The following is an 11,771-nucleotide window of genomic DNA, read 5'->3' on the forward strand; positions in this document are numbered from 1 at the left end:
TCGCCTAAGACCATCAGAAAACACATATGTAATTACATATTGTTTTTGTGATTAATCACTATGCTTTAATTATGTTCAATTTGTAACATTGAAATTGGGGGTCACCACAACATGAGGAACTGTTTTAAAGGGTCGTGGCATTAGGAAGGTTGAGAACCACTGGGCTAAGTGATTAGTGTGTCAGCTCATGCACCGAAGGGTCTCGGGTTCAATTCCCGGTCAGGGCACATTGGGTTGTGCCAACGTGAATACAGAAGACAACCTATCAATGCTTCTCTCTCAGACAGATGTTCTCTTTCTCTCTCTCTCTCTCCCCCCCCCCTCTCTCTCTCTCTCTCCCTCTCTCTCTCTTCCTTCCTCTAAGCATGTCCTCGGATAAGGATTAAAAAACAACAACCTGGCACAGTGTATGATTAGCCAAATAAAAAGTCAAATACAATTTATTTTTAATATTAGTAAAATAACCACTTTCGTCATTTCACTCAACAGCTCAAAAACATTCAATGATTCTTCAGTTGTCCGACATTCAAGACCCTCCACAGTCTGAAAGATCACTTTCCAACTACCGTCCAAACCAGTGGCTCTCAAACTTAAATGTACATGAAAAACACCTGAGAAGCATGTGGCTAAAAATACAAATGCCTGGGCCTCAAAAAATTCAGAATATCAGGGTAGGACCCAGGCATCTGAATTTTCTAAAAAGCATTCACAGCCCAGCCACGGTGGCTCAGTGGCTGAACGTCAACCTATGAACTATGAGGTCACAGTTCAATTCCCGGTTAGGGCACCTGCCAGGGTTGCAGGCTAGATCCCCAGTGTGGGGTGTGCAGGAGGCAGCCAATCGATGATTCTCTCTCATCATTGATGTTTCTATCTCTCTCGCCATCTACCTTCCTCTCTCTGAAATCAATAAAAATATTTTTTTAAAAAAAGAAATGGTACTTGAAATTAAAAATAAGATAAAAAATTCAATAGAAAGGAGGCCAAGGAAACTCCCATAATAAATTTAAAAAAGAAGACAAACAGATGGAAAACAGGAGACTAAAAATTAGAAGACCTGTTTAGAAGGTCTTAACAATTACAGGAGTTCTAAAAGGATAGCACAAACAAAACAGAGGGATGTTCCTGCCAAGTCAGAAACTGTGTAGGGCCTGAGATTTTACCTTACCTTGTGTGAATGCTAATAACAAAGGCAACGAAGACATGAAGCCTCTGGGACACAGACAAAAACAACTCATCACGTACAGCAACAGCGGTAGCCAGAGTAACACCCTGCATTAGTTTCCTGGGGCCCAATCCCCACAGGTCTTTCAAAGCATTTGGTAAATGGTGGGGGCAGGTGGGCAGGGAAACAAGGTAAATTACTCAGCTCAGCAGTGAGCAATATTTATGTAGTCAAAATAATGTAAACACTAATTTAACCAAGAATTTTTATATATCTATACTAGATGCCCGGTGCACGAATTCATGCACAGGTGGGGTCCCTTTGGGGCTGATCCGCCCGTCGCACCCAGTCCCGATTGGGGCTGATCAGGGCCAGCCAGCCAGGGGGAGGGACTGCGGGAGGCTGGCTGTGGGAGTGCACTCACCACCAGGCGGCAGCTCCCGCGTTGAGCACCTGCCCCCTAGTGGTCAGTGCACATCATAGCGACTAGTCGACTGGTTGTTCGGTCGACCAGTCATAATGGTTGCTTAGGCTTTTACATATATAACTAGAGGCCCGGTGCACAAAAATTTGTGCACTGGGGAGGGGGGGATCCCTCAGCCCGGCCTGCGCCCATTTGCAGTCCAGGACCCCTTGGGGGATGTCCACCTGTTGACTTAGGCCCACTCCCCGGGGGATCAGGCCTAAGCTTACAGTCAGACATCCTTCTGGCAGCCAGGGAACCCTCAGGGGATGTCCGACTAAAGGCTTAGGCCCCCAAGGGATCGGGCCTAAACTGTTAGTTGGACATTCTTACTGCTGCCACGGAGGTGGGAGAGGCTCCTGCCACCACCTCTGTGCTGGCCAGCCATGAGTCAGCTTCTGGATGAGTGGCATTCCCCATATGGAAGTGCACTGACCACCAGGGGGCAGCTCCTGCATTGAGCATCTGCCCCCTGGTGGCAGTGCGCATCATAGCAACCGGCCATTCTGCTGTTCAGTCAATTTGCATATTAGCCTTTTATTATTATTATTACTAGAGGCCTGGTGCACAAAAATTTGTGCACTCGGGGGAGAGGGGTGGGTTCCTCAGCCTGGCCTGTGCCCTCTCACAGTCTGGGACCCCTCAGGAGATAACGACCTGCTGGCTTAGGCCTGCTCCCAGGTGGCAGAGGGCAGGCCCAATCCCTAGGTGCAGCCCCTGGTGGGGCTCAGAGCAGGGCTGATTGGGGAGTTGGGGCACCGCCCCCTGTCATGCACAGAGCAGGGTGGATCGGGAGGTTGCAATGGCACCTTCAGTCACGCTCAGGGTAGGGCCGATTGGGGGATTGGGGCACTTCCCCCTGTCACACTCAAGGCAGGGTTGATGGGGAGGTTGCAGCGCCACCCCCTGTCACGCAAAGAGCAGGGCCGATCAGGGGGTTGGGGGACCGCAGCCTGTCACACAAAGAGCCGCAGGGTGACCAGGGGGTTGGGGAGCTCCCCCCTATCAGGCACAGAGCAGGGCTGATCAGGGGGTTGGGGCGCCTTCCCCTGTCACGAACAGAGCAGGGCAGATAGGGAGGTTGTGGCCCCGCCCCCTGTCACACACAGAGCCGCAGGGTGATCAGGGGTTTGGGCGCCGCCCCCTGTCACGCTGATCCCGGTGCCGGGAGGCCTCGCGGCTCCGCTGATCCCAGTGCTGGGAGGCATATTACCCTTTTACTATATAGGATAGAGGCCTGGTGCACGGCTGGGGGCTGGCTGGTTTGCCCTGAAGGGTGTCCCGGATCAGGGTGGGGGTCCCCACTGGGGTGCTTGGCCAGCCTGGCTGAGGGGATGATGGCTGTTTGCAGCTGGTCACACACCCTTCAGGGTGGGGGTCCCCACTGGGGTGCCTGGCCAGTCTGGGTGAGGGGCTGAGGGCTGTTTTCAGGCTGGCGGGTGACTGAAGCTCCCAACCGCTCCTTTTTTTCTTTTTTTTTTTATTCTGGGCCAGCTTTAGCTCTGAGGCTTGGCTCCAGCTCTTAGGCCTCTGCTGCTGAAAGCAGGTATCTGGTTTGTTTGGGTTCTATAATCAAAACACTGTTTCAACTCCAGCTCTGAGATCCCGGCTGGCTGAAAGCAGGTTTCTGGGGTTTTGTTTAGCTTCTATATTTGTAACAATGTTTCAAACTGCAAGCTCAGAGGCCGGCAGCGGCAGGTGGGGAACGTTGGAGTCCTCCATCACTGAAGCAAGCAAGCCTCATGTTCGCTTCAAGCTGCCTGGCTGCCGGCCGCCATCTCGGCTGGCAGTTAATTTGCATATCGCCCTGATTAGCCAATGGGAAGGGTAGCGGATATACGGCTAATTACCATGTTTCTCTTTTATTAGATAGGACTAGCGGCCCAGTGCACAAAAATTTGTGTACTCGGGGGTAGGGGGTACCTCAGCCCGGCCTGTGCCCTTTCCCAGTCTGGGACCCCTCGGGGGTGACCACTTGCTGGTTTAGGCCCGATCCCTGGGGGATTGGGCCTAAGATGACAATCAGACATCCCTCTGGCAGCCCGGCAGCCCTCGAAGGATGTCCACTTGCCAGCAGGGAGCAGACCTAAGCTGCAGTCAGACATCCTTAGCGCTGCTGAGGAGGCAGGAGAGGCCCACACCACCACCGCTATACTGGCAGCCATCAGCCTGGCTTGTGGCTGAGCAGAGCTCCCACTGTGGGAGCGCACTGACCACCAGGGGGCATCTCCTGCATTGAGCATCTGCCCCCTGGTGGTCAGTGTGTGTCATAGTGACCAGTCATTCCCAGTCCTTCTGCTGTTAGGGTCAGTTTGGATATTACCCTGTTACTATATAGGATAGAGGCCTGGTGCACGGGTGTGGGCCGGCTGGTTTGCCCTGAAGGGTGTCCCGGATCAGAGTGGGGGTCCCGCTTGGGTGCCTGGATGAGGGGATGATGGCTGTTTGCAGCTGGTCACACACCCTTCAGGGTGGGGGTCCCCACTGGGGTGCCCGGCCAGTCTGGGTGAGGGGCTGAGGGCCGTTTTCAGGCTGGTGGGCGACTGAAGCTCCCAACCTCTCCGTTTTTTCTTTTTATTTTATTCTGGGATTTATTTACCTTCTATGGCTGTCACTGGAACTGAGAGCCAGCTTTAGCTCTGAGGCTCGGCTCCAGCTCTGAGACCTTGACTGCTGAAAGCAAGTATCTGGGTTTGTTTGGCTTCTATAATTGAAACACTGTTTCAGCTCCAGCTCTGAGGCCCGGCTGGCTGAAAGCAGGTTTCTGGGGTTTGTTTAGCTTCTATAATTGCAACATTGTTTCTTAGAGTGCAGCTCAGAGGCCGGCAGCGGCAGGCGGTGAACCTTGGCTTCCTCCATCACTGGAGCAAGCAAGCCTCCTGTTCACTTCAGCTGCCTGGCTGCCGGCTGCCATCTTGGTTGGCAGTTAATTTGTATATCGCCCTGATTAGCCAATGGGAAGCGTGTCGGAGCTACGGTTAATTACCATGTTTGCCTATTATTAGATAGAGAATATAGGAGTCCCTATTTCCCCCCTTTTGCCCCCTCTACCCAGCTTTTGCCCCCATTTCTCTCTGGCCATCACCATACTGTTGTCTGTGTCCATGGGTTGTGCATATATTTTCTTTGGCTAATCCCTTCTTTAAATTCACTTCTTTAAATTTTTATTTTCAGCCTAACCGGTTTACCTCAGTGGATAGAGAATTGGACTGAAAGGTCTCAAGTTCAATTCCGGTCAAGGGCATGTACCTTGATTGCGGGCACATCCCCAGTAGGAAGTGTACAGGAGGCAGCTGATCGATGTTTCTAACTATCTCTCTCCCTTCCTCTCTGTAAAAAATCAATAAAATATATTTTTAAAAAATAAAAAAAAATTTTATTTTCAGATAAGTGCTTATAACTGCACTATATATATTTTCTATTATATCATTTAGAAATAAGATATTTTTTAATTGAACCCTTGTAAATTTTAGCACAATAAATTATGCTAAAAACAATTAAATTTTTCATGTAATGCAGATACATTTCAATTAATATTTTATTAACTTTTTAATATTTTAATTTAAAATAATCTCATACATATAAAAAAAACTATAAAATACTACAGCATATTATATGTATACTTCACCCAATTTCTTGGGTGTTAATAATTTAAACATAACCATTATACAACTAACAAAATTTGGATTATATTTTTCTTATAATTTCTTTAATGTTACTTAATCCATTTACTTTGTTTTCGTTAATCTTCACCCAGTAATATTTTTCCATTGAATTTTAGAAAGAGTGAAGGGAAAGGGAGAGACACATTGATTGGCTGCCTCCTGCACATGCTCTGATAGGGACTGGGGATCAAGCCAGCAACTGAGGTACATGCTCTTGACTGGAATCGAACCTGGGACCCTTCAGTCCATGGGCTAATGCTCTATCCACTGAGCAAAACAGGCTGCAGCTTAATTCATTTATTTTTAATCTATATGTGTCTTTATATTTAAAGTGGGTTTTGTTTTTGATTCACCCTCATAATCTGTCTTTTAACTGGTGCATTTATGCCTCTGACTGTCAGAGTGCTTACTGATAGAGTTACTGCCATATCTGGCGGCTTCTGGGGCTTGCAGGGCCGGCCTGCCTGCAGCCTGGGACCGGATCGGGTCCCGGGCAGCAGGCATGCGGCTTGTGGCGTCGCCCACAGGGGCCTGGATGGCGGCTTGCGCTGTCCCACCCTGCCGGCAGTATGCCAATTAGCCGCCATCTTTGTTGGCGGTTAATTTGCATATCTTGCTGATTAGCCAATGGGAGGCGTAGCGAAGGTATGGTCAATTACCATGTTTGGCTATTACTGGAGAGGATTATCTGTACTGGAAAGCCCAGAAGTGGGGGAAGGAGGAGGTCAAGCACGCATTTACCATAACAAGGAGTCAGTGGGTATTATCTAAAATTGACAGATCACAAAATAGACACTTAATTATAAACACAGTTAACACACTGCATACCGCATAGAAATCTCTAAGACATACGTGAGGGACCGCACGTTTTTGGGCAAACTGCATGTTATTTAAATCATCATAATGCACTTTAGGTGTTGTTTTTCAATAATTATAACGTTTTTATTTACAAAAACAATTAAACAATTAAAGTTCCTAGTACTTTTTTAACGTATGGTACTGCGTAAAACATTTTCCTCTATGAAGAGGGACCAAACAAAATTTACATAAGTATCTAGATTCGCTCCTTTTTCCATGGGCGTGAAAAACAAGAACACTCGTGAGCGGTCCTTAACAGATGGCGCACGAAACACGAGAAAACTCCTGAACGGTACGAAATGTGTTAAAAGCAGTTGCCTCTGAGGCCCAGACAAAGAAAGAAGGATACTGCTGGTTCTTTATAATATACTTTCTAGTATTACCTCAATATGCAAGTATTACTTTAAGTAGAAAAGTTAACTTTTAAATAAATTAGGGAGAATGTGCTTTACTATTTCACAATCATTGATTCATATAAACAACTCAATGTGCAAACACTAAAAGAACAGTGCAGGGTTGCAAAACAAACTAGCACTACTGAAGAGATATCATATTATGGTAAGTAAGTACCAGGAGTCTTGTTGATATTTCCTGAGTGCCCTCTATGTGGCTAGCACAATGCTAAATGGCAACGTTAAAACTGGGAGTGGAGTTTATTTATAGCTGAGGAAGAGAAACAGATAAGCGGACATGAAATGATAATATGGCAACCAGTCAAAACTTAGTGAAAGCTTCCCACGAGTCATGCCATAAAAGCTGAGACCTGAAGGGAAAGATGGGTTGTCTTGGTTGGAGGGTTCAGAAAATTTTCCAAGTGAAGAGAATAGCATGTGTCAAGGCCTAGGGGTAAGACAGAAACAGATAGGGCCCATTCCAGGAATTTAAAGAAGTTCAACATGGCTGGAGTGGGAGAGAATCAAAGTGGAAGCAAACAAGGCCAGAAAGCAAGTTGCTGCTTCATGCGTTATGGCAGCGGTTCTCAACCTGTGGGTCGCAACCCCTTTGGCGGTCGAATGACCCTTTCACAGGGGTCGCCTCAGACCATCCTGCATATCAGATATTTACATGACGATTCATAACAGTCGCAACATTACAGTTATGACGTAGCAACGAAAATAATTTTATGGTTGGGTCACAACATGAGGAACTGTATTTAAAGGGCCAGAAGGTTGAGAACCACTGCGTTATGGGGAGACTTACTCAAGGACATGCCTTCTACTTTGCCCATTGTAACTCTAAAGTTATATACATCCCTGGGTCTTCTAGATCAGTGAAGTCTTCCCCTATACGCTGATGATTTCAAAATATCCATGACCAGTCCAGAACTGTCTTGCGGGTGACATACCATTTTTCTGTCTGCCTGCCATACATCATCCTCTGGGTGGCAATGTGCCCAATACTGAACTTCGTATCCTCCCCTATCCGTCTCCAATTTCTCTTTTCCCTCTACCCATTCAGATACCCAAGTCCAGAAACCTCAGGGAGGAGAAGGAAAGACTAGTATTTGGACTGTACTAGTATTATGTTGCCATAATGTTAAATATTTTCATTTAATCCTAACAAGCATCTAAAGTAAATATTAGCTCCATTTTACAGTTGAGAATGCTAAAGCTCAAAAAGATTGAGTAACACACCAAGGCACATATATAACACAACTAGGATTCAAACCTAGAAATCTGGGAAGTGTGTAGGTTAGTCTGGAGTTCACAGAGAAACTAATTATGAAGTATGGTAGAAACACCAATCGCCTACCTCAATCTCCAGACCTTCCTCTCTTATAGTAACAACTCCCTATTTTTGGCTGAGCACATTCCTGTCCAGCTCAGATACATTTCCCAACCTCTCTTGCAGCCAGAATGATCACATGACTAAGTATTGGTTATCACTGAATTACACAGAACTTCCCTTAAGAGTGTCCAGCCGCTTCTCTGTCCCTTCCTCCATCCTGCTGCTTGGATACTAGCAAGACCACCAGCAGCCATCCTGGACCCAGAAATCAAGGGCCACACCCTAGGGATGACAGAATAAGAAACTGGAAAGAGCCCAGCCAGTGTGGCCCGTTGGTTGAGCGTCAACCTATGAATCAGGAGGTCACGGTTCAATTGCCGGTCAGGGCACGTGCCCGGGTTACAGGCTCCATTCCCCAGGAGAGGTGTGCAGGAGGCAGCCAATCAATGATTCTCTCTCATTATTGATGTTCCTAGCTCTCTCTCCCTCTCCCTTCTTCTCTGAACTCAATAAAAACACACACACACACACACACAGAAAACAGCCCAGGCTGGTTTGGCTCAGTGTATCGAGCGTTGGCCCATGGACTGAAGGGTCCTGGGTCCAATTCCAGCCGGGGCATGTGCCTCGGATGCAATATAGTGTTACTGACTATAGTCACCATGCTATACATCACATTCGGAGGACTTAGTTATCTTATAACTGGAAGTTTGTACCTTTAGACCACCTTCACCTATTCTGCCTCTACCGCCCCTCTCCCCAACCAGCCTGGTGTCTGCATTTCTGCCCTAGCTGGTTTGGGCAGAAGTGGATAGAGTATTGGCCTGCGGACCAAAGGGTCCTGGGCTCGATTCCGGTCAAGGACATGTACCTTGGTTTCAGGCTCCTCCCCCGCCCAGGCCCTGGTTGAGGCATGTGCAGGAGGCAACCAATCAATGTGTTTTTCTCACATCGATATTTCTGTCTTTCCCTCTCTCTTCCACTCTCTCTAAAAACCAATGGAAAAATATCCTCAGGTGAGGATTTAAAAAAAAAACAAAAAGGAAAACAATTCTATTTTTCAGCGTCTAACATCAAAGTGTTTGCACTGCTTATTCCCTTGTGTAAAACAAATGCCGTATTTAAAAAATAAGTCCTAGATACTGATATTAAGCACTTACTATTAAAGGGTAGGTGTGATAATGGTATTGTGGGTCTATTAAAAAGAGAGTGGCCGGGCCAGCGTGGCTCAGTGGTTGAGCATCGACCTGTGAACCAGGAGGAGGTCATGGTTCAATTCCTGATCAGGGCACATGAGCCCCAGCTGGGGATGTGCAGGAGGCAGTCGATCAACGATTCTCTTTCATCATTGAATTTGCTATCTCTCTTTCCCTCTCCCTTCCTCAATGAAATAAATACAGATGTATTTTTTTTAAAAAAAGAGAGAGTGACTAACTATTCTACAGATATACAGTATACGCAAATATTTATAAATGAAATGGTATACTGATGATCTGCTTTAAAATAATTGGGAGTAGGGATATGAATGGATAGGGGTATGGATAAAACTAAGTTACCCTGAGTTACTAACTGTTGGAGTTGAGGAATGGCTACATGGGGGTATATTATTCCACTGCTTGAACTTTTCTGTATTCAAAGGGTACAAGAACAAAGACTTGACCCATCAAATAATATAGACCTCTTGATATATTTAATAGTTGCATCTCCTTCCTGTAACATTGCCCCACCTCAATTCTCTGCCATGCAATCCACCTGCAACTGAAAGTTTCATCAATTATTCTTTAATCCTCACCTCATTCTTCCTTGTGTAGTAACCTTATGAGATTCAGCAAGTCACCTCACCTCCAAGAGACTTCATCTGCAGAATGGGAATATTTGGTCGCCAGCCACCATTCACCGATTCCTACGGATTCTCTAGCTCCGTTCCTCTCTTGACCCTCAACTCATCAGCCCAATGCCTTGCTCCTGTGTAAGGTTGCCCTGCGCTGCACCCCCTCCGCCCCCCCATGTTTTCCTATCTTTCAGCTCGTGCCTTCTCGCTCACTACACACCTCTCCCTCCGACCTCCTTTCTCCCCTTTCGCGAATCCCACGCCAACTGCCCGCTAGTCAGTCTCTCGCGTGCACCCCTTTGCTGGCCCTATTACATCCATCCTATCACTTTTCTATCTCTTTCCGGCACTTTCATCCTATCAGCTTGATCACCCACTGCCCTCAATCCCCACTGCCGACCCCCGCCCCCCGCCCCCCATCGTTCACAAACACTTGGGCTAATTCCCACTCTCCCCGCAGCTAAAGCACAATCGCCAGGTGTCAGGGCACGGGGAGGGGAGGAGGAGTGACTGCATGGGGTATGGTGTCCTTTCGGGGTGATAAAAGTGTTGTAGAATCAGCTGCACACCCCTCTGCATATGCTAAACGCCACGGGACTGTACTTCAACTGTATCTTTAAAAGTGAATTGAATGGTATGTGAATTACGTCTCAATAAAAATGTACTTGTCAAAAAAGAAAAAGTAAACACTACTGCCCGCTCTGCCCAGCACACGCCCATTTGTCAGACCGATCTCTAGAATGGCCGACCTGCTCTTGGGAAGCCCCCCCAACGCCCGGGATTACACCCCCTCACCGCTCCGCCCTCAGCGCCCCAGTATCCCGGGGCGGAGGGAGGGGCCTGGGGCAAGCCTCTCCCGGGGCCCGTCCCCACTGGCTGGAAGGGCCCCTACGCCGCCTCTGTGGCGGCGCTGCCCCCAGCTCCTGACGCTGACCGGGGGAGGGGAAAGGGAGTCCCCCAATCCGCTCTGCCAAGGAGCTGGGGGCCCGGCCGGTCTCCTAGCCCACCTGTCTCAGCCGGCAGGGAGATCCGCTTCCAGCTCACGGACCAGCGAGTGGCAGAGGCTCAGGCCTCCATGTTTCCGCGTCTCTGCGACTCCGGCTCCGGCTCGGCTCCCGCCCGGGCCGCGTCGGTGCGGAGGCCCGGAGGCTGGGAGAGAAGAGGGAAGCGTCCGAAAACGCAGCTGGGAACCGAACGGCAGGGCGCGCACCAGCCGGTGATCACGTGGCGCGTGGCGCGCGGACTTCTGGGAGATGTAGTCCTTCAGGGGTTAGTAGTTTCGCCAGCCCCCCCGCCCCACCCGCCCGTTTCTCCACCCCCCGCCACCACCCTCAGCGCCTCCAGGGCAACTGCATAGCCACGTGGCAAAATTCAGAAGCGGCTAGGCCTCTCTGGTGCTGGAGTCCTTACCATTTATTCTGGTGGCTTAACTTTATTAGCGCTCCTCTTCATTCCAACCGAATACTCATTCCGAAGTCAAGCAATTCCCCTGGAGGGCGCTGAAAAATTGGAGAACAGCACTTTCAGCATTTTATCCATTGTTAAATTTTCTAACTTTGTTCTTATTCAAACCCTTTTACTGAGGGCTAATTTTCAGAAAGTAATTTCTGATGGAGGCAGTTAACAGGTCTAAAACTGCAATATTGTCAAAAAGTTTTATCATCAAAAAACTGCAATTTTTTCTTTTACTGCCTGTGCCTGCGGCATCACATCCAAGATACCATGCCAAATTCAATGTTGTGAAGCTTTTCCCCTATATTTTCTTATAAGAGTTTTATGTTGTACCTCTTATGTTTAGGTCTTTGATCCATTTTGTGTTAACTTTTGTATAGAGTATTAGCTAAGGCTCCAACTTTATTCTTCTGCATGTAGATACCCAATTTTCTCTGTACCATTTGTTGAAAAGACTTCTTTCTCCCCATTGAATGGTCTTGGAACTCTTGTCAAAAATTAGTTAGTCATATGTAAAAGGTTTATTGCTAATCCCTCTATTCTCTCTATTCTGTTTCATTGACTTATATGTTTGTTTTTGTGACAGTACCACACTGTTTTGGTTACGTC

General features: G+C 47.8%; 1 protein-coding gene across 2 annotated transcripts in view; it reads right to left on the reverse strand.

Annotated features, from left to right (window-relative positions):
- Positions 1-10,902, reverse strand: part of DYM (dymeclin) — a 252,328-nt gene extending 241,426 nt beyond the window's left edge. Inside the window, exon 1 of one of the 2 annotated variants that reach the window (XM_081097587.1) lies at positions 10,718-10,902. The gene's annotated coding sequence lies outside the window, so the exon portion shown is untranslated. The remainder of the gene's footprint in view (positions 1-10,717) is intronic. The other variant, XM_081097586.1, reaches the window with a different exon arrangement.
- Between the last annotated feature and the right edge of the window lie 869 nt (positions 10,903-11,771).

Source organism: Myotis nattereri, assembly GCF_964212035.1.
Source record: "Myotis nattereri genome assembly, chromosome: 8".
Classification (NCBI taxonomy): domain Eukaryota; kingdom Metazoa; phylum Chordata; class Mammalia; order Chiroptera; family Vespertilionidae; genus Myotis; species Myotis nattereri.